Consider the following 22345-nt stretch of genomic DNA (forward strand, 5'->3'; position numbering starts at 1 on the left):
GAAAACTGGAAAGAGGCCAGTCTTCTACCTGCCACAAGAGAATAGTTGGACAAACTGCACATAATGACTTTTCTTGAAACTATCAGGGAACTGAGGTCACAGGGCAAAAAACTACTCAGAAATATTGAGCGACACAGAAAGCTGTAGGGAGAAACTGGGGCTGAGTATTTGCTTACCTGGGACAGAAATCACCAAATGATTTATAAATAAGAATAAGCTAGAATATTTTAACAGTTTCTTAAAGCTAAGTATAGGCTAGTGAGAGTGTAAAACCAAGGGGGAAAAAAACAAAATAAAAAATAAAATAAAACCAAGGGGGGTATCAGGCATGCTAGAATTTACTCCCTTTGCAGGCTTTTGCTTGACAAATATCACCAGATACTCACAGGGAAGGTCCGACTAAGTCCTAAAAACAACTTCCTTGCAGGGGATGGTCTGGGTCCTGGAATCACAACCTCTGCCCAAAGTGCACCCACAGCCTTCTCTCCGAACTCTCCTAAGGATTAAAAGGCTTAATTGAGGAGGTTGTCTCATCCAAATCTGTGGTGTGAGGGCATGCCCGGACACTCACGGGCACTAGGGGAAGGAAAAATCAGCAATGGACACAAATCCACCAAGACCTTCTACAACCTGTAGGAGCAACATTTTCAAGACGCCAGCCTGAGGGAACTGAAGTCTCCAGGTGATGTGCAGCTCTCACAGTCCCCTTGATCGTAGCCAATGAAATACATGTCAGACTTCTGACCTCTGGAAGTGTAACAGGATACACTTCTATTGTTCTAAGCCACTGGGTCGGCAGTAATTTATTATAGCACCAATAGAAAACAAATACAGCTGCCATTCTAATACTTTCTACGAATCCTTTAGAAAATCATGTTCTATCCACCCTTGTAGGAAAATTTGATCATGTCTTAACGTTTTCAGTTCTTACCTAGAAGACTCATCACTAATACTAATACTAATCTCTGTAATATCTTTGTCTGTCTGCAATTCTCTTCCACACCCGTCTACTTTTCTTTCTCACACGCAACAGTAAAATTCACTTTTTGATCCCAAGATTAAGCTCCGGTTCCAATTTCTATTCTATATTAACCAGACAGTATGAAGTGTGTCTATTTAAACTCCTATAGCATATATCATTTGTACTCTTCAATTCACTTGGTCATAGGTTAATAGAATTGCCATTTTTCCTTCATCTGAATTTGTCTTCTAGATGTAGGGACAGCAGGATTTGTCTGTGATAGAAGTGCAATTAACAGTTTGTTGTTTATCTTTTGAATTTATTTTCCTGGATAGATTTTGTTTTCGTAGTTCCATTTTGATCTGAGTTATTTCTGCTTATTTTTTTTTTAATTTTAACAACAGCTATTAAGAAAAAAACATTGAGATGCATCTCTAATAATAATATACAAAGAAGTCTCAGAAATATCTCATAAGAGAATCTCTCCCTAAATTCAAGTCGTATAAGGAGAATAGATTGCCTTTATTGTGATGATTGGTTCTTTACCTTGCTGATGTGATTAAGAGGTACTCATAAATTCTTGATAAGGAAAAAGAAAGGCCAAGGTTGATAAAATAATTTATAGCAATAAAAACAGTATAATCAACATCCAGAGAAAATATGTCAAGATTTAAAAATAGGTCAGATGTTAATCTAATCAACCCATTCCATAGAATCAGCAGAATTGAGTTCTATGTTGGTGTAAATGGGCAGGTTTGTGCCTACAGACAGAAAGAGTGAAAGGGTGACCGTGAGACGCTGGAAAGACAATTTAAGCCCCACCTCCTCACTCTTGAGTTTAGACCTCATAACTATGAACTATGATAACATGAATTTACCAGAGTCACAAAGCAAAGGGCACTTGTTATTTGGATACCTAGTGTCCCAAAAGACTTCATCTTAGGTCTTGAAAGTCATAGCATAAAACATAAAATTGTTCAAGCTTAATCTTACAGCTATAGCTTAGAAGATTGAAGAGAGAACCTTTGAGAACTTTGGAAATATTGTTAAAATTGCCAAAGTACCAGTTTTTTTATGAAAAACTAAAAACATCTTAAATATTTCCTTATGGTGGGTCAGTCTATTTATCATCTATCGATCTACCAATCTATCATCATTATCTATCATCTATCTATATCTACCTTTCACCTATCCATCTAAATATAAGAGTTAGTGGATTTACCTTGAGAAAGTTTATCATTGTGTATCAACATCAACTACATTAATGAAAATATTAGTATTCAAATGGAAGCAAAGCTGTGAGATTATGGGAAGAGCGCTCTTGATAACAGAAACCTGTGACACCAGAGATTGAGTTAGGTCCCCATCAGGCTAGACACCAATTTCATGGAAGGTGAGTCTTTCTGTGTTTTGGGTTGTTTGTTATCATTAAATAGGTACTGTTTGGGGATCCAGTTTCTTGGTTCATTTATCATCATCATCTCAAGTAGATTATGGCTAATGATGGGTAAATACACAGTGGTGATTTGGATTTGTGAGGATGTTTATTTGTCTGTTGAACATGAAGTTTTGTTAATACAGTCATTTTTCAACCTCCCCCAAGTTGCAGTGATTTATATCCATGTAGATTAAAAAAAGTGGAAATTAATTTCATGCCATCAATTTACTTTTCCACTGAGTAATTTGGGATACAAGATGTTGGTTAAAAATGTAAGAAGAAAATTAACTCCCAGCAAAGTAATTTAGCCATTCAGTTGGACTTTATTTTTCCATTATAGAAAGAACTTCTGGGTGTGCACAAATTCTTAATCTGGCATTAAAAATAATACAAAAAACCCAGGTATTAAAATTACTTCCAACCCATATATACCTGCAATTATGAAATACATGTCATTTTGTCTTATTTTGTTACTCCTAGCAGTGGATTTCCTTTTAGAGATGATTTTGCCACCAAGTGTGTCTATAAAGCCCTGTACTATATCAGGGTAGATTTTTAAAAATCTTTTAAAAATTATTTATCCAAAATAACAGAATTCTGTTTTTAGTGTGACTCTAATATTTCACTGTACAAAGACATACAAGGGAGCTCTGATATCCATTCTATTCTTCAAATTAGCAATATAAGTCCATCAGGAAACAGAATATTGATCTGATGTTTCGTCTTTCTCTATTCATAATGTTCATTTTCTCTAAAAACATTGTTTAAATTACTATGTTTTTTTTATCTGTGCACTATTTTATCTGTATTATCCAAATATAGAAGAAACTTAACAAAATATACCTGTTAAAGCAAAAAGTATACACCAAACTCATGGAAAAGAGAAGAAACGTAATTATAGATCCTCTCCTATAAGGATGTTGCATATTATTATTTCCACTTTACCAAGGAAGTGTTTCAGGTTCCTGGAGGAAGAAAATTATCAAGGATTAATTAAATAGTTATCAAAACAAATATAGTGCTCTTTCAGATCATGACTGGTGTCTCTACGTGTTCATTGTCATAACTGTTTATTGCAAACATACATAAATATATTAATTCTTGATGTTTTCACTGATATATTGGAGGCTTAAAATTTATTTTAGGACATTTATATAGATGATAGATAGATGATAGATGATAGATAGAGATGACAGAGAGATATACAGTGCATAGAGAGATTTTCCAAGAAGAAATAGTTACATTTACAAAAGGTTCTCCTCTTACAAATCACTAACTCTAGACTTTGAAGAAAGTTATGAGGTCACCTTTCATAATCTAACTTTCAGTAAAGCAGGTCACACTGCCATCTCCTTTCAGCTACTTGATAAGGATTTGCAGTAATAGAGAAGCCCACTTTCACTTTCACGCCAGGTAGTCTCAGTACCAGTAGGCTGCGTGTTATACCGTGTTTCCAATAAGTTCATGTCCATTATCTTCCTGGTTACATTTTTCAGGTTGAATTCTAAGTGATTCAAAGGTATTGCTTGGCACTTAGTTATGTGGCTATACATCCCTATTAACTTTTTTAAAATTCTAAATACGAGACCTTTATTAAGGTAACCAGAAATCTCATCACCTTTAAAATCACATCCTAATCCTGCCAATAATTGGAGCTCTCTCTTTGAATCATAAAACTGTCACCAATTATATTCTCTACCCCTATAATTTCACATTGCGTTTTCCTAAGTACCATGCACAGGAAGTTCCCCTTTGCTGAGAGCCTGCCAAGTCTATAAAAGAGTAAATTACATTCTGTGTTCTCATCACCCCTAGAAGGAGAGTCCCAAACCCTCAGTGTGGAGCTTCTGAAAGTAATTTTGAGACCTGGTGCATAAGAGAACTGGCCGTTGCCATGTTGAAAGGAAGAAAGGTGGAAAACCAGAGAATAAAATGTGAATGTTGGGAAATATTTGTTTCTGGGGTTGAACAAAATTTGAGAAGAGAAGGTATCCTTTGGAAACTTAGTGAAGCTAGGGGGGAAAAAAAAGACTAAAAGTGTTTCCAGGCAGGAACTCGAAAAGAAGTTAGTATCAATAAATCAGTGGAAGACAGACTCTCCTCCTCAAACACAACATGTAGTTTGTTATGGAAACTGTGTTTTAATGTGGCAACTGATGAAAACAATCTTGAACTAAGAAACCAAATAAACCTCTTTTATTCCTTCTCCCCATACGATTACCTTATATTGTAGGTCTCTGAAAACAAATAATCATGAATATAAAAAGAGAAAACAGAAACACGTCTAAACCAAACCTCATATCCATTCAAAGGTAATGAAATAACATAGACTATGAAAATCAAAACTTGCAGCAAAAAAAAAGAAGTGCTCTAACATAGTCTAAATAGAAGAAAAATCTAATATAACATGGCAATATGAATCAACTATAGCACCAAACTACTGCAAATGTGAGGATGGTGACAAAATTCAAAAACTAAAACTTAAAGAGCTACAGCAAAACTGTAAAAAAGACACGGGCAATGATTTTATTATATGCAGAGCCCTTGAAGGGATGTAATGGCAGGAGTTTGAGGCTACATGTCCCAAATCCCTAGACATCTGGTCTGGACTTTTGACGTGGTGGAGCAAATTAATTGTGAGCACAACAATGCCGGCGCCCAGCAGATTTGAAAATATGGCCAAAAGAATTGCTGAGAAGGAATTGACAGATAGGGATTGGGATCAAGAAGATGAAGCAGAAGAGGTGGGAACATTCTCAGTGGCCAGTGAGGAAGTCTTGAAGAATAGAGCCATAAAGAAAGCAAAGCGTAGAAATGTTGGATTTGAATCTGATAGTGGAGGGGCCTTTAAAGGTGTTAAAGGTTTGTACCTTCTGGAGGAGGAGGGTTTTCTGGATTTGGTAATGGCGCTGGAGGAAAGCCTTTGGAAGGACTGTCTAATGGAAGCAGCATAACTAGCGCCTCTCCCTTCTCCAGTGCAAGGACAGCATACTTTTTTTGGGGGGGGGTGGGGATCACAAATGCTCCTAAATTGGGGGTAACAAAATAGTTACAGATTAATAAAGTAGATACTGCTAGCAAGCACTTGCCTTGGAATCAGAAGATGCAGGGAGTCTCGGCTTCGCCTACTCAGTAGTTGAGCAAGCCACAGCCTTTGGAAGTGATCAGTTTCCTGCCATCTAGCTCATATTACTGTTGCTCATTCAGTCAGTCAGTCATGTAACTATTTGTCACATTCAAGAAGATGCTTTAAGAGCTAAGATACAGTCCTCTATGCTCTTTTGTGTCCCATGCCTCAATGACTAGTATGTGTCAACCAGAGATTATCTTGATATCCTTGGCTCTGGAATGGAAGTGGATTTTTCTCTTCATATTATATTCCTTTTTGCTTTAGTGCTGTATCATGTTTTACGTTTTTAGTGCCATTTGCTTTATTATTATTATTATTATTATTATTATTATTATTATTAGGTGCCATATGTTTTTACTTTTCCACATATGCAAGTGAGCACACCTTCTTGATTTCCTCTTTGACTTGAGGAAATAGAGCTGAATATTCCTTAACAACACCTACTTCCTCTGGCTTCCATTGCCTAACCCTTGTCTTAAATTTTACTTGGAAGACATACTGGTCTGCTTGGGCTGCCATACAACCTACTACAGACTGGGGGTCTCCACCATCTGAAATGTATTTTCTCCCAAGCCTGGAGGCTGGAAGTTCCACCTGAAGATGAGAGCTGATTGCACTCCTGATAAGTGCTCCCTCCCTGGCATGCAGATGCCCCCCCCCCTTCCCTGGATCTCGTGGGAACCTTCATCTGCACCTATGCTGACACCTCCCACAGATGGGCTTTCTGATGTTTGTTTTAAAAACACCAATCCTGTCAGATAAGAACCCCACTCTTATGACCTCATTTAACCTTCAATACCTCCTTAGAGGTCTCATCTCTAAAAGCGGTCATGGGGGAGAGGGGGTTGTGATTTTGACACAGGATTTTGAGAGGACACAAATGTGCAGGTCGTAGCAGAAGCTGTGGCAGTACTTGAGGCCACTCGTGTCTGTTCTGATAATCTGAAGAACAATGGTGCTGGATCATTAGGACCCTGGGTGACACAAGCTTAGGGTCTAGGGCTTTTGCCTCTTTTTGGAGACCCTGTGTCGCGATCTACTCCATTAATCCGGCAGGTTATTTCATTCTTCTGAATTTCATCTTGCATATTCCTCTTATCTTCATGCAATTGAGAATGTAGGTCAGGCTGTTCAGAGTGTATTTTTCAGAAATATTTGTAAATATACTCTACCCATGAATTACTATAAATGTAGACCTTTCTAACGTATCTAAATTACAGAAAGGTTTATTTTTTAAATAATTGTTAGTGTAGCTTTGGAAGATCTTGTGTCAAATATTTGACAAATGCATGCCATTTGGAGAACCCTCTTAATATACTTAAAATGCGATATATTTTTAAATGGTGGGAACTATTGAAATTAAACTATCAAAACCTTCCATTAACATCCAAAATTTAAAAACAAAATAATAACAAGAAAATTTAAATTACTACATTTTACCATCTGCTTGCATTTATGTTTAATTGTGCCAAATCATAATTTGCAAACATAAATTGTTTTTCAAGCTACATAATTAAACTTTAAAACAAAAATTCCTCATTTATAAAATACTAATGCTGACTTAGATGTTATTGAAGTTCAGTCACTGAGAGGAAGAATAGAATAGTATGGAAAAGAATATATCACAAATAGGCATCTTAGCAAAGGCTACATAATTTTTTAAATCTAAGAATAAAGCAGTATTTTGTCATCCCGAAGCCAATTTCTGAACTGGTCTTACTATTCTTAATGAGAATCAAATAATATTTTATGGATATTATTAGATGAAATATAAAAAGATATTTTACTAGTAGTAGTCTAAGGAATTAATCCAAATTGCATGTACTTGCAAACAATAGTCGTGTATTAATAGCAAATGCATATAAACTGCATTGAGTCCAAGAAGATAAATAAAAGATGCATGACCACAGCCCTCACGCCCCTTCTATGTTACTTTTGAATACTTTAAAAACATTTGTTTTGTTCTTTGCCTTTAAATTTTATCCTAGGAAGTTTCTCTCCTAGACTGTATTTATTTGCTTGTTTTTTTGGTTTTTGTTTTGTATTGTTTTGTTTTAAGTTTGGATAGTCTAATTCTGGATTACCTTCACAGAAAATGTGTGATGTGGGAGGAAGAAATCTTTAAGCATAGAGGTCAATGGCTGTGTTGAAGGCAGCTAGAGCATCCCGGCTCACAGTAATATAGCTCTATTTCATGGAACATTTATTATTACAACAACTAAACATGGCACTGCTTCAGCTTGGCAAAAGTGATAGAATGCCTCCTATAAATATTAATAACTTCACCATCTTCATTTTGTACATGTTTCCCTTGATACCTTGAATTTATCAAAACTATTTTTAGAATTAGAGCCCATAGTGGGAAGCATATATTTAATGTGGATTCTGAATCGAATTACTAAAAAAGCATTTTCAGATCCCGAAATACTTTATAATAGGTATCTCAAAACACTGCATATCACTCTGAATTTCTACCATGTTTTCCTTGCCTGACTGTAAATATCCAAACTTAGAATGTTTTCTTACACATGCATTTGCATTGGTTAGTGCAATAATATATGCAAATAGTAATATGTTTATTTTATTTTATCACTCTCTATTGGTGTAAACAAAAAATAGGTACTGATTTTGACAAATCCATGCAAATTTACACACAGTCAGTACATATGCTGTTACTATAGTTTTAATGAAACTGAAGCCTTTGTGGATTATTTTCCAATACGTTTTGTAGGTCTCATAAGTTGCAAAGAATTATCAATTTCTTAAAGTGTTTATTACATCTGAATGTATTTGCTTTCGATTTGTGCACACACACACACACACACACACACACACAAACACACCCCGCACCTGGCATGCATCTAAATATAGATGTTAGATATATAGATTACAGGAATGATGGTATGTTTTTATTTCACAGTCCAAAACCAAGAAATAGGACAGGAAAAATATATGTTTAACACAATTAGGTACATTATACATAGCTTATTCCTATTTACAAATAATATGGCATTATAAGCAGGAAATATTTCATGTCAATTTTTATTTTTAAAGTGAATTGAGATTATTTTAATACTTTTTAAAAGATTTTATTTATTTATTCATGAGAGACACAGAGAGAGAAAGAGAGGCAGAGACACAGGCAGAGAGAGAAGCAGACTCCATTCAGGGAGCCAGACCTGGGACTCGGTCCTGGGTCTCCAGGATCATGACCTGGGCTGAAGGCTGCACTAAACTGCTGAACCACCAGGGCTGCCCTATTTTAATACATTTATACAAAAAATATGCCTTAAGTGTTTGAAATGACTGTGCATTTTATATTTAATTTATTTATATTGAATTTATTATACATTTAATATATGAAGCATGTTTGCTTGGTAATTCATTTGTTTGACTTAGCATTCATTATTTAATTTTGCTTTTTTTTTACCACTTGCTTTCTTTTTTTAGGAGATTTGTTGGTGAGAGTGGACATTGCTGTTTTGTTCCTTGAATAAACTGGACAGCAACGTGTAAAAGAATTAAAGTGGGACACTCTCCCACACCAAACACAAAAATAAATTCAAAATGAATTAAAGACCTAAATATGAGACCTGAAACCATAAAAATCTTACAGGAGAACAACGGTAGTGACTTCTTTGACACTGGCTGTAGCAACTTCTTTCTAGATATGTCTCCTGAGGTAAAGGAAAGAAAAGCAAAAATAAACTATTGGGACTTCATCATTTAGGATTAATATTCAAAATATATAAAAAACTTATAAAACTAACCTCCCCCCAAACCCCAAATTATTCAGTTAAAAAATAGGAACTACCCTACATCCAGCAATTGCACTATTAGGTATTCACCCAAAGAATACAAAAATGCAAATTCAAAGGATATGTGCACCTTGATGTTTATAGTAGTATTATCTACAATAGCCAAATTTTGGAAACAGACCAAGTGTCCATTAACTGACAAATGAATAAGGAAGATGTGGTATATATATATATTTCCATTACATATATAATGGAATATTATTCAATATTAGAAAAGAATGAAATCTTGCCACTTCCAATGACATGGATGAAGCTAGAGAGTATTATGCTAAGCAAAATTAGTCAGAGAAAGACAAATACCATTTCAGACATACGGGGAATTTATTCTGTATGTTAGTAAATTGAACACCAATAAAAAAATAAAAAATAAAAAATAAAAATCAATTAACTATACAGGCATACCTCAAAGATACTGCAGATTCAGTTCCAGACCACTGCAATAAAGCTAATATCTCAACAACAAAAAAAAATAAATAAAAAAAAATAAAAAAATAAAAAACAAAACAAATGAAAAAAAGGGAAAAGGGGGTGAGAGAGGCAAATAAGAAACAAACTCTTAACTATAGAGAATAAACTGATGGTTACCAGAGGTGAGGTGGGTAAGGGGATGGGTGAAATAGGTGATGGGGAGTAAGGAATGTACTTGTGATGAGTACTCTGTATTGTATGTAAGTGATGAATTAATAAGTTGTATATGTGAAATTAATATTACAATGTATGTTAACTAACTGGAATTTAAATAGAAACTTAAAATAAAAGAATGGAGGCAATAAAGACATAATTATTGTAATGTATTGAGTCCAGGATTTCTACCCATAGTAAGAAAAAAACAAAGGCTAAAGTGAAAGTTCACAGAAGACTTCAAGTATCCCTAACTGTGACACATAGAAATTAGAATTATTGCTACATATCAGTGACATAAACAATTATAAATGTGTATTTGGGGGCATATTGAGCATGTTGTGCTGGGTGGACATCTTCAATAAAATCAATAAAAAACATATTAAATCTGGAAATAAATAAATAAATAAATAATAACAAAAATGGCGGAGTAGGACCTATGAAAAAACTGTTTCATAAAAGCAATGAGAACTCTGGCAAAAACTGTCAGAATCAACACTGTACTCTGGAAATTAAGCAAACATTACAATCATCTAGGTAGTTTTATTCAAGAAGGGAATAAATCTTGTTAAAAAAAAAGTCTTGTGCATTTTCATTTGTCCTATGCCATCCTACATTTTAGCTCCATGGTAGCCTTGAAACCCAACAGCCTACAATTATAGTGAAGACTAGCAGCCTCACAGCCCCTGGCTGAAGCAGAACATGATTGAAGAGCCTCCATTATTTAACCTGTCTGGTAATTCCCTGGTAGACCTCACTTCCAGCACTGTCTTTATTTATTCTGATATAGAGTTAACCCAGTTGGGTATTAAAAACAAAAACAAAACAAAACAAAAAACAAAAAACAGTTAACACCATATTTGCTTCCTGAGACAGTAGATAAGAATTGGGGCAAGCAACAGCCTAACCAAAAAGTCTAAAACAAAAACTTGAAGGATAAAATAACCATAGAGAAATATGAAAATCACCAGTATTTCAATATTTTTGGATAATTTGGGTCTTGCACAAGGCTGTTCTAATGCCCAGGGCTGCATGTATGTTCAGAAAATAACTGGGAAGGCCCTACACCCTGGCTAGCCTTGAGAGTCTATACAAGCAGGAAGTGAAGGCTAAGGCAGAGTTGTAATCTGCCTCGCTGAGTGTTGAAGACATAACACAATGTGCACAATGACGCTCAGCAAAATAAGGAAAAGTTATTGATTCCAGGCATTTTAGGAATCTCTGTCCTTTCATTAGCTGACCACTAAGCTGACTCAAGAGATGTCAGTGGCTATAAATGACAAAGAAAACAGAATTTTCAGGATTGTTTCATAAAAATATTATATAAGCAAGCAAAAACATCAGCAGCAAACAGCTCCAGAATAAAACAAAAAATCTGAGGATGGAGTAGAACCTGTTTTCTAGAATTGTCACATAATATTATTTAAAATATTATTTTCTAACAAAACAACATATATGGAAATGTAAAGGAGCCATAAAGTATGGCCTTGGGGTGAAAAATCCATACAAACTATTCTAGGAAGACCACAGATTGGAATTAGTAGAGTTATATGGTACAACACGGATAACCTTGAGAACATTATGCTAAGTGAAAAAGGCCATAAACTGTATGATTCAATTTAAATGAAACATCTAGAATAAACAAATCTTTGGAAACAAGAAGTAGATTATTGGTTGCAAAATACTGGGGATGGAGATGGGAATAGCAGGTAATGGATACAGGGATTTTCAAGGTGAAAAAATATCTCAAAAACAACAACCACCATCTCCAAACTTCACCAAAGTCAAATATAAAAGCATAAATACTATACAATATTGCCACATTATTCATAAATTTGTAATGGGAAAGTTCTTTCTTTGACTCAAAATCTAGAAAATCATAAAATTTTCAGAAAATGATAAATGCAACTATATAAAAATACATATGAGGGAAAATATAAGTCAAATCCAAATTCAAAGGGAAAAATGGTGAAACAGAACTAGCTAAATCAGTCATAACACAACCGAAAGTTTAATATCTTTAAGTATAAATTGCTTCTAGTACTTTAAGGTAGCTATAGAAGTTTACATTTAAGAAACATTACATAGACTTTTTCCCCCAACATCCACATACTATTTAAATATGTAACTATGCACTGGATCAAAAGGAAGACTCAACAAATTTCAAACTCTACTTGTAAAATTGATCATAGTCCATAATCCAAATACAGATTTTTGAAAGATGAAGTAAAAATCAGAGTAAATGTGTTAGCAAATGGTATGAAGCTAAGATATGGACACAATATTTACCAACAGGATCCCAAGGATAAATGCACTTTGATGGTCACTATAGCATTTTTCTCAACAGCCAAAATAAGAGAGATAATCTCAACATTCTCTGACAGATGAATGGATTAAAAATATGGTTTATATATACAGAATATTATCTGGCCTTAGAAACAAAGGAAATCTGATATATGTGACAACATGGATGAATGTGGGCCATATTATACTAAGTGAAATAAGTAAGCCACAGAAGAACAAATACTACATGATTCCGTTCATATGAGATATCTAAATTAGTCAAACTCATAGAAGGAGTAAAATGGTGCTTACCAGAGACTGGAAGGAGGGAGAATGTAGGTAGTTGGTGTTCAACTGCAACTAAAATTTCACTTAGGCAAAATGAATCAATCCTAGAGATCTTTTGTACAATATTTTGCATATAGTTAATAATACTGTATTTTATACTTTATTTAGAAATATTTTATTTATTCATGAAAGATACATAGAGACAGAGAGAGAGAAAGAAAGAGAGAGAGCAGAGACATAGGCAGAGGGAGAAGCAGGCTCCATGCAGGGAGCCCGACGTGGGACTCGATCCCAGGACTCCAGGATCACGCCCTGGGCTGAAGGCAGGTGCTTAACCACTGAACCACCCAGGTGTCCCTGTATTGTATACTTTAAATTCTATCCACAGGGTAGACCTCATACTACGTGCTCTTACATGAATAGAAGGAAGAAAAGAAAGGAAGGTAAAGAAAAAGCAATAGTATTAGTAAGTTGACCTCGGAGATGAAGCAAAGTGGGTAAAATCAGTAATCAAAGATGCCACCATCAATTCTCTCCCATGTAAGTATGCTGTTCCCCATATCAAATACGGAGTATAAATCCCTTCCCTTGAATCAATGGATTTCTTTAATTATTGGAATGTGAAGGAGTTAAGATGTTTTGGAGCTTACAATAATTAACCATATAAAACTTTGTAAATTCCTGTCACTACTCCTGGAATTCTTGCTCTTTAGAAACTTATGGGAACAAATCACTATGATTTGAGAAGCCCAAGACACATGGGAGTGATTATACAGGTTCTCCTATTGAAAACCCCAGTTGAGCTCCTTGCTGAAAGGCAGCATCTACTGCCATTTATAGGAGTTAATTATTTTGGATATTAGGTCTAGTTGATCCTTCAGATGACTGTAGATACTGCCAACGTTGGCCAGTAAGTTTTTTTTATCACAGAAGTAAGAAGTCACCTTAACAACCTAAATATGGGCAGCCCGGGTGTCTCAGCAGTTTAGCACCTGCCTTCAGCCCAGGGCGTGATCCTGGAGTCCCAGGATTGAGTCCCGCATCAGGCTCCCCACATGGAGCCTGCTTCTCCCTCTGCCTGTGTCTCTGCCTCTCTCTCTCTCTCTCTCTCTCTCTCTCTCTGTGTCTCTCATGAATAAATAAATAAAATCTTAAAAAAAAAAAAAACCCTAAAATCGGTGATATTGTCTTAGGTTCTTAGAACATGTGCCTCAGGAGAATTGCCCTTACCAAGTGGCAGCCACGCTGATTCAACGCATGACAGGTTAATAGGAATCTATGAAGATGGATCCCCCAAATCAAATGGGACGATGCTACAGAGCCATTTTTACTTGACAAAATAGTTAACTCTAAATGTGTAGATATTGGGTGGTTATGACATAGGAGATTACAGATGCAAAAGAGTGGCACATTGCAGAGAGATGGGAGTGGAGACTTAATATTTGTAAAAGTGACAAAAATAAAGAGGTAAAGACAATGCATACAGTACAGACAAAATGCAAATGTTTCACAAATCAGGCTAAATTGGTAATAAGTATTTAGCCCATTTTCAAATTTACAAAATCTCTACTGCAAGAGGAATAAAAGTAGGGAAATTCATATAGCACATTCGTACAATGAGGGAGGGGCACGTGTACCACCTCTTGAAATTCTAGCCTTGCACATATTTACAAAATTAACTAGTAACATAAATTGCAAACCAAAGGATCAGTGATTAGGTTGCTTGGATAACTAGGTAGTAACTTCTGATTATGACAGTGCCCCCGCTCACGAGGATGAGCAGGGTATATACACCATGACACTCTTTGTCCTCCCTGAATGATCCAGTGATACAATTACCTGACCCACAGGGGCGCCTGGTGGCTCAGTCAGTTAAGCATCCAACTCCTGATCTGAGCTCAAGTTATGATCTCAGGGTCATGAGATCGAGCCCTGTGTCAAGCTTTGTGCTGAACATGGAGCCTACTTGATTCTCTTTCTCCCTCTTCCCCTCTCTGCTTGTGATTACTCTCTCTCTCTCTCTCTCTCTCTCTCTCTCATCTTTCTTTCTCTCTCTCAAAAATAATTATCTGACTCACAGTGAGCCAGTTTCTCTAAAAGAAATTTGAAATTGAAAATAGCAAGGCAGCCTAGAGAAACAGAAAAAATATTGAAACTAAGCTTACTAGCAGCTATCTAGAGGTAAGATTTTCTGGGCATACTCTGTACATTCAGGCTCTTGTCATTGAATTTTGGAACTACAGCATCTCCTTCAGTTTGAGGAGACATTATACCATGTTTCCTGTAATGCGTTGCGTAAAATTATGTTTTACTTGCACTTTTATTCTGCGCTTCAAAATTATTTGAAGAATGTTCTATACTTTAAAGCATCATTAAAGTTTCTTTTTCTTATTCACATTATGATTCTCATTATAAATATAACTTCAAGAATCTAAGGCACAATTTTTAGTAGTGATATATATATGGCCTAGTATACCCTGAGGAATCATTTGAAAAAGTTTTTTTTTTTTTTCCAAAAGGATGATGTACATACACATATAATTTGAAATCTGAAATATAATTATTAATCACAGATGCACACTACTTCCTAATGGTCTCAAGAATAAATACAATTAAGATTGGAATTGTACTACTAAAAAAAAATATATGATGCCTCCAAACGTAGGACATTTACTTTCATTGATGATAATAGAAAAGAATGGATGAAGCAAAAAGAAGTTTACAGGAAGAAATTCAATCCCACAACTGAATTATTGGGATATTAGGATTTTTATTTTTACCACATACTTCAATTCATCAAAAAGTTATGAAATTATTTCAATACGTCAGGACTGGCATTTATGTTCTAGAATTTTCAAAAATCAGTTTTGTTATGGAAAGTTTCAAATATATAAAATGTAGGGAAAAAAATATAAGGCAGCCAAACTGCCCATATTTAATAATTAGTATTTTATCATAATTGTTTCACATCATTTTTTTTCTTAATTGGTGTTATTTATTTATTTATTTATTTATATTATTTATTTATTTATGTATTTATTCATGAGAGACACAGAGAGGCTGAGACACAGGCAGAGAGAGAAGCAGGCTCCATTCAGGGAACCTGATGTGGGACTCGATCCCGGGACCCCAGGATCACAACCTGAGCCGAAGGCAGACACTTACCCACTGAGCCACCCAGGCATCCCTAATAGATGTAATTTAAAGGAAAACATTAACTATTTTATCTGTTGATGTTTCCTTAGGCATTTTTAAAAATGAGGAATATTTTCCTACCTACATATAATTCAACTATATCTCCTAAAAGTTACCAATAATTCCTTAATATAACTTACCAACCTAGATTGTATTCAAATTCTTCTTATTTTACAGTATAGATGGACTCTTTGAATTTATTTTTGTGTATGGTGTATAAAGTAGTCCAGTTTCATTCTTTCCATGTTGCTGTCCAGATTCCCCAACACTTATTGAAGAAACTGTCTTTTTCCTAATGGATATTCTTTCCTGCTTTGGCAAAGGTTAATTACCCGTATAGCTGTGAGTTCATTTCTGCATTTTTCATTCTATTGCATTGATCTCTGTGTCTGTTTTTTGTGCCAGTACTATACTGTCTTGATCACTACAGCTTTGTAATGTATCTTGAGGTCTGGAATTGTGAGACAGGAAACCATCAAAATCCTAGAGGTGAGCACAGGTGTAACCTCTTTGACATTGGCTGTAGCATCTTCTTACTAGATATGTTTCCTGAAGCAAGGGAAACAAAAACAAAAATAAACTATTGGGACCTCATCAAGATAAAAAGCTTCTGCACAGCAAAAGAAACACTAAAACTAAAAGACAACCTATGGAATGGGACACGATATCTGTAAATGACATATCCCATAAAGGGTTAATATCCACAATAAATAAAGAACTTACAAAACTCAACACCCAAAAAATCCAAATAATCCAGTTAAAAAATGGGTAAAAGACATGAATAGATATTTTTTTTTCCAAAGAAGACAGACAACTAACAGAAACAGATGCTCAACACCACTCATCATCAGAGAAATGCAAATCAAAACTACAATGATGTATCACCTCACACCTGTCAAAATGGCTAAAATTAACAATAAGAAACAACAGGTGTTTCCAAGGATGCAGAAAAAAAGGGAATCATTTCACACTGTTTGTAGGTTAAATTTACATTCACATTTTCTCTATATATTTAGCATTCCCCTATACTTGGCTTACCTCAAACTACAAAGAGAATGAATAGGATAATTATTTTTCCCCATGTGGTCAACTTTGTTCATGAAAAAGAAGCTTCTTTTTCTTTTAATAAAACTTTTTTTTTCTAATGAAAACTAGATTGGATAAATTGATGCCACCATTAAATAAAATAACCTTAAATGAAACCTAAACAGGTACTCATGACCTTGGAAAAATATCCATCATTTGGTTGTTATTTTAAGAACAAGATAGGTCTAAAAATGAGCTCCTCTTTTTCTTTTATTTCTACAGCAGGAAATGGGCCAATGACATTCTCAAGTGAAGCAGCTAATAATCAATTTTAGTTACAATGACTGTAATACAGAGAATTTGTCCCCAAAAAGCCAGGTACCAACCTCTTTAGAGGGGTTAAAACACTGAAAGCTCTTAGATCACATTACTGCTCCTGACAATTTTACACAGACTAGAGTGACAAAAATGTAAATTCACATCTTTCCATTCTAATCTTAAGCATAGAATGAAACTTAGTAACTTTATCTAAATAAAATACTACCTAAGGCTATTATTTAGAAAGCTCAGTTCAGAAGACAACTTTATTAATCACTGAATGATTACACTATTTGAATTAATGAAAACATTATTTGATTTTTTATTTTTTTATTTGATTTTTTTAAAAAACGATTTATTTATTTATTCATGAGAGACACACAGAGAGAGGCAGAGACACAGGCAGAGGGAGAAGCAGGCTGTCTGGCAGGAGCCCAATGCGGGACGCGATCCCAGGACCCTGGGTCACGACTTGGGCTGAAAGCAGATGTTCAACCGCTGAGCCACCTGGATGTCAAGGAAAACACTATTTGAATTGAAAATTATTATATAGCATTGTCAAATTTAGGAAGAAAGAATAAAACTATGAAAAGTGGAATAAAACGTAAAAGGAATTAGAACAGACATCAATAAAATTGGAAGCAGGAAATCAAGAGAAAAACCAACAAAATCAAGAGCTGATTCTTTGAAAAGATGAATAATATTGAAAAACCCCCAGTAACAGAGCAGTTAGAGTACTAGCAAAAAAGAAAAAAAAATCAAATATTTGATACATAGAATCATCAGGAAAATGCAAATGAAAGGCCCTTTTCCCTGTTCATTGCAGCTTACCTAACATCTAGGTTCTTCTTCCTTCTACCTCTCTAATTGTCCAAAAACCTAACACGTGGTGTTTCATTCAAAAAGCCAAGAGTGCTAGCTATTGAGGTCATTTTCAAATACTTTCAACATTTCCAACGCAGTCAACTCTCTCTGGATTTCTCTTTGTTACAATGACATCAATTTTCATCTAGGTCCGTCGGGATATCATATTGATTTCAAAATTCCCCCTACAGAGCTCTGCTTGGCTTATACGCTTGTCTCTCCACACTTCTTGATTGCCTGACGCAGGAGAAAGCGGAGTTCTTTCTAATTTTATTACTACCTAACACATCTTCTTTGAGGTCTCACCCAGCTCCATCTGGACTGACACTGACTACCTGGAAGCAGGTCTTGGAGAAGAGGATACAGTCTTTAGCCCAGAGTTTAACGAATTATCAATTCTCAAAATACAACTGTTTATACTGGTATAATTGCAACTATTGACGATATCTTCCCCGGCCTGCATGGCATAGGCAACCCTGCGTTTCTAGAGTGACCTTTTCATGCCTCTAACTTTATGATTTCCTTCCATCCTTGAGTATGTCTGATGTCTGGTCGTTGTAAGCTACTGAAAGCACAGATCATATTTTATTCATTTGAACTAAAGAGATAAATATTGTAGGAAAAATGTCTTCCAGACAGACGGAATATTACAAAGGCCCTGATAATATAAAAATCTTTGACAATCTAAAAAACTGAAACGTCCCGTGGCACTGATGCAGGTTAAGCAAGAAGGTGATACATTTGGAAAGTGAAAGTTAGGCAAGGATTGTTGTAGGGGGCTCTCAGCAGGATGGGTTTTATTCTAACTCCAAGTGAGAAATCTATTTGAAAATACTTGATCAGGAGTGTCCCATTTGAAGTTTTTCACTTTTAAAAGAACATTTTTGAATTGAATAAGGAATGAATGTGGGCATGTGCAAAAGACAGACATTACAGTCTTCAGTCGAAAGACACTTATGGCCTGAATTAGCACATGGCAATATAGATGAACAAACATGGACACATCGATGCTAAATTATGAGGTTATAACTGACAAAACTAATAAATTGGGTACAGTCTAAATAAAATATATGAATCAAGTTAACCATTATTTCTACTCTAAGGATCAAAGGAAAATGGTGGTAATTTTCCTAAAATAGCGACTGGGGGTGGTGGAGGGGGTATTGCGGGTTTAGAGGATAAAACAAAAGTTTGCATTTTATTTTAAAATGTGACTTCAGGGAAACAGGATGCCCTCAAAAGAGAGTCGGTTTTTTTCCCCCATTTGCCAAGAGTGGAATTAAATCCTTTTGATTTTTTTGTTTGTTTGTTTTTAAAGATTTTGTTTATTTATTCATGAGAGACACAGAGAGAGGTAGAGACACAGGCAGACGGAGATGCAGGCTCCCTATGGGGAGCCCCATGCGGGACTCGATCCTGGGACCCTGGGGTCACACCCTGAGGCAAAGGCAGATGCTCAACCACGGAGCCTCCCAGGTGTCCCTGGAATTAAATCCTTAATTACATTTAAATATTTCCTACATTTATGGAATTGAAACATACTATATTCCAATTCCCAAGATTGAATAAAGTTGATAATAATATCTTGCATAAACTCAGTTCAAGATAGATGACTTGTGTGCCAGAAAGTTAATTAGGGGAGTTGTGATAAGAAATTCAGCTGCCAGCAGGACAAAATATATACTTCCTGGGGTCAGCATGTTTTCTCCCTAGAGAGAACACTAAATGACATGCCAAATTATAATCCACAGATTTCATGGTAAATGGGGAATCCAGAGGTAATTAAAATGCAATCAGACCAAAATAGGAATGTAACTGGCACTTGTCTTTGATAGACCTAGTTCTTGAGTCAATCAAAAAGAAGTAGTTGGGAAAAAAAAAAAAAAAAAAAAAAAAGAAGTAGTTGGAGAGGGGAAAAAAAAAAAAACCCACAAAGTGAGGATGACAGTTATTAAATTTTCTTTATTACTTAAAACACTAACTTAAAATATTGTTATATTTTATCCCTGTTATTTCAAAATGAATGTTACATTACCTACCAGCCATTCATCATTTCATGAAGCAAAAATTAAAAGAAAAACTATTGCCTGGAACTTTGATTCATCATAATAAGCATCCAAGCCTGCTGTACATTTTTTCTAATCTGAAAGATAAGCGTGGGTTTCTTTTCAGAGTCACATTATAATTCTACTTGCTCTAATAGTATGTGAATAATGAAGGCTTCTCCCTCTGAGTGGAAACTGATTAATTGGTTGAAAACACGGGAACAAAGTTGAACCGTCTTTATTTGAGAACTTAATGATGACATGGTTTCTTTTCAGTAATGAAACCTTTCTTTTCTCAGGGAGAATAAAATGTTATATAAACAGAAGCCTGAAGAGCCATGTGAACAATCAGAACAAGAGGGCACGGAGAAGAAAAATATTAATTATTGTGATTCCAGTTCTAATGGAAGACGCTCAGATTCTTGAAAGCCATAGGAAGAAGCTACTGTAAGGACCCATTTTAGTAAACATCGAAAACTAGAGGGTCCCCGGCTTCCGGTGATTTGACTTAGGATTTTTCAGGCAATGGAGCAAGAGTACTAGGCATTTGGTAGAGACCATACTTTGAATTTTCTATTTTGACCTTTTCCCAGTATGCACTTGTCTCTGGCTGTGTGGGCCGAAGCTCTCTGGTGGCTGGTCAAGGGGCAGCAGGGGTGGCTCCCAGGGACCCATGCAACCATGAGGATCAGCAGCCAGGCCACTAACAACCCCCCTGGCTCCGGGCAACCATTCTGTTCCCCACGTTCAGTCCTGCATTCAGTCAATTACGAGACGGTCAACACTTTTTTTTTTTAATAAAATAGGCTTTATGTTAGATGATTCTGCCTAACTATAGGCTGATGGAAGTGTTCTGAGCACTAAATCACTAAATCACTCTCATTTTCTCATTTGATTTAGGCCACACTGAGCAATAAGGGTGGGTGGGTTGGCTGTATCAAATATATTCTCAATCTACTCAAATTTTTCAATGCCTGATGTGTTTATTGGGATGTAACCCCCTCATAAGTATCGGGAAGATCTGAAATTATGTGTGCAGACTTTTTTCCTTTTGGCCACTTGTTTTGTTTTGTTTTGTTTTGTTCACAGAGGGTTTATATTAGTGTATAAGATAAAAAAAAAAGTAGAGCTACGCGCTGGAACTAAAAGTTGGGTCACATAAATTTCATACTGTTTTTCATTATTTGCTAATTATCTCCTGTGCATTAGTCATCGCTCTTTAATTAAATTGTAACGTTATTGAGAAGAGGAACTAAATCTAATACTTCTTTTTTAATTTCTTCAGTAGCCGGCTTGTGTAGAAATCCAAGTAACAACTTGTTTATCTATTAGTCAAAATATATTTGTGTATAAATGTTCCTAGAATATGACATAATGCAAGCACCTGACATTCTGATTCTAGGATAGTCTGTCCCCAAGCCACTTCATGAATTTATTTCTTTGAAAAAATAATTGGTTTATACTCTAGTGTGCATTCTCTCCCAGTTATATTTCCATTTTAACCGTCCTAATTGGAGTATAAAAGTTTTGTTCGCCACAAAGTAATTGCAGGTGTCAAGTAGGCAGTGAATTTATAAGGGATTTAAGGTCTTGTCTTTAAAGGTTTGAAATATGTATGTGCCTTTCCATAAACAATTCTTACCTAAATTTATCTGCCTTGATACACAACACACACACATTAATAATCTCAAAGTAAATTACACATACCATTTTAAAACATCACGTGAAGATAAATACTCCTTCCCCAACCCATTTTGAAATAATTGTCTCCAAGTTTCTTGATTGCTCATTTTGCTATTTTTCTTACCTTACTTAGTTGTAATCTAGGAACAGTGGACTCAACAGAAAATTTAGCAACCATCCCTTAAATAAGCTAAATTGAAAGGTAAATTTAATTTGCGAATGAAGGGGCACCTGGGTGGCTCAATGAGTTCAGCTTCTTTTTTTTTTTCTTTTAAATTTATTTTTTATTGGTGTTCAATTTGCCAACATATAGAATAACACCCAGTGCTCATCCCGTCAAGTGCCCCCCTCAGTGCCCGTCACCCAGTCACCCCCACCTCCCGCCCTCCTCCCCTTCCATCACCCCTAGTTCGTTTCCCAGAGTTAGGAGTCTTTCGTGTTCTGTCTCCCTTTCTGATATTTCCCACTCATTTTCTCTCCTTTCCCCTTTATTCCCTTTCACTATTTTTTATATTCCCCAAATGAATGAGACCATATAATGTTTGTCCTTCTCTGATTGACTTATTTCACTCAGCATCATACCCTCCAGTTCAGCCTCTGCCTTAGGCTCAGGTGCTGATCCTGGGGTCCTGGGATTGAGCTCTCTGTTCTGTGGGAAATCTGCTTCTCTCTCTC

At 35.5% G+C, this 22345-nt stretch overlaps 1 long non-coding RNA gene across 1 annotated transcript in view; it reads left to right on the forward strand.

Annotated features, from left to right (window-relative positions):
• The window catches only part of LOC140631641 (uncharacterized), a 37005-nt gene extending 16166 nt beyond the window's left edge, over positions 1–20839 (forward strand). The window contains exon 3 of the long non-coding RNA XR_012029174.1: positions 20287–20839. This is a non-coding gene — a long non-coding RNA (uncharacterized lncRNA). The remainder of the gene's footprint in view (positions 1–20286) is intronic.
• The last annotated feature ends 1506 nt before the right edge of the window (positions 20840–22345 follow it).

This window comes from Canis lupus, chromosome 4 (assembly GCF_048164855.1).
Source record: "Canis lupus baileyi chromosome 4, mCanLup2.hap1, whole genome shotgun sequence".
Taxonomy (NCBI): Eukaryota; Metazoa; Chordata; class Mammalia; order Carnivora; family Canidae; genus Canis; species Canis lupus.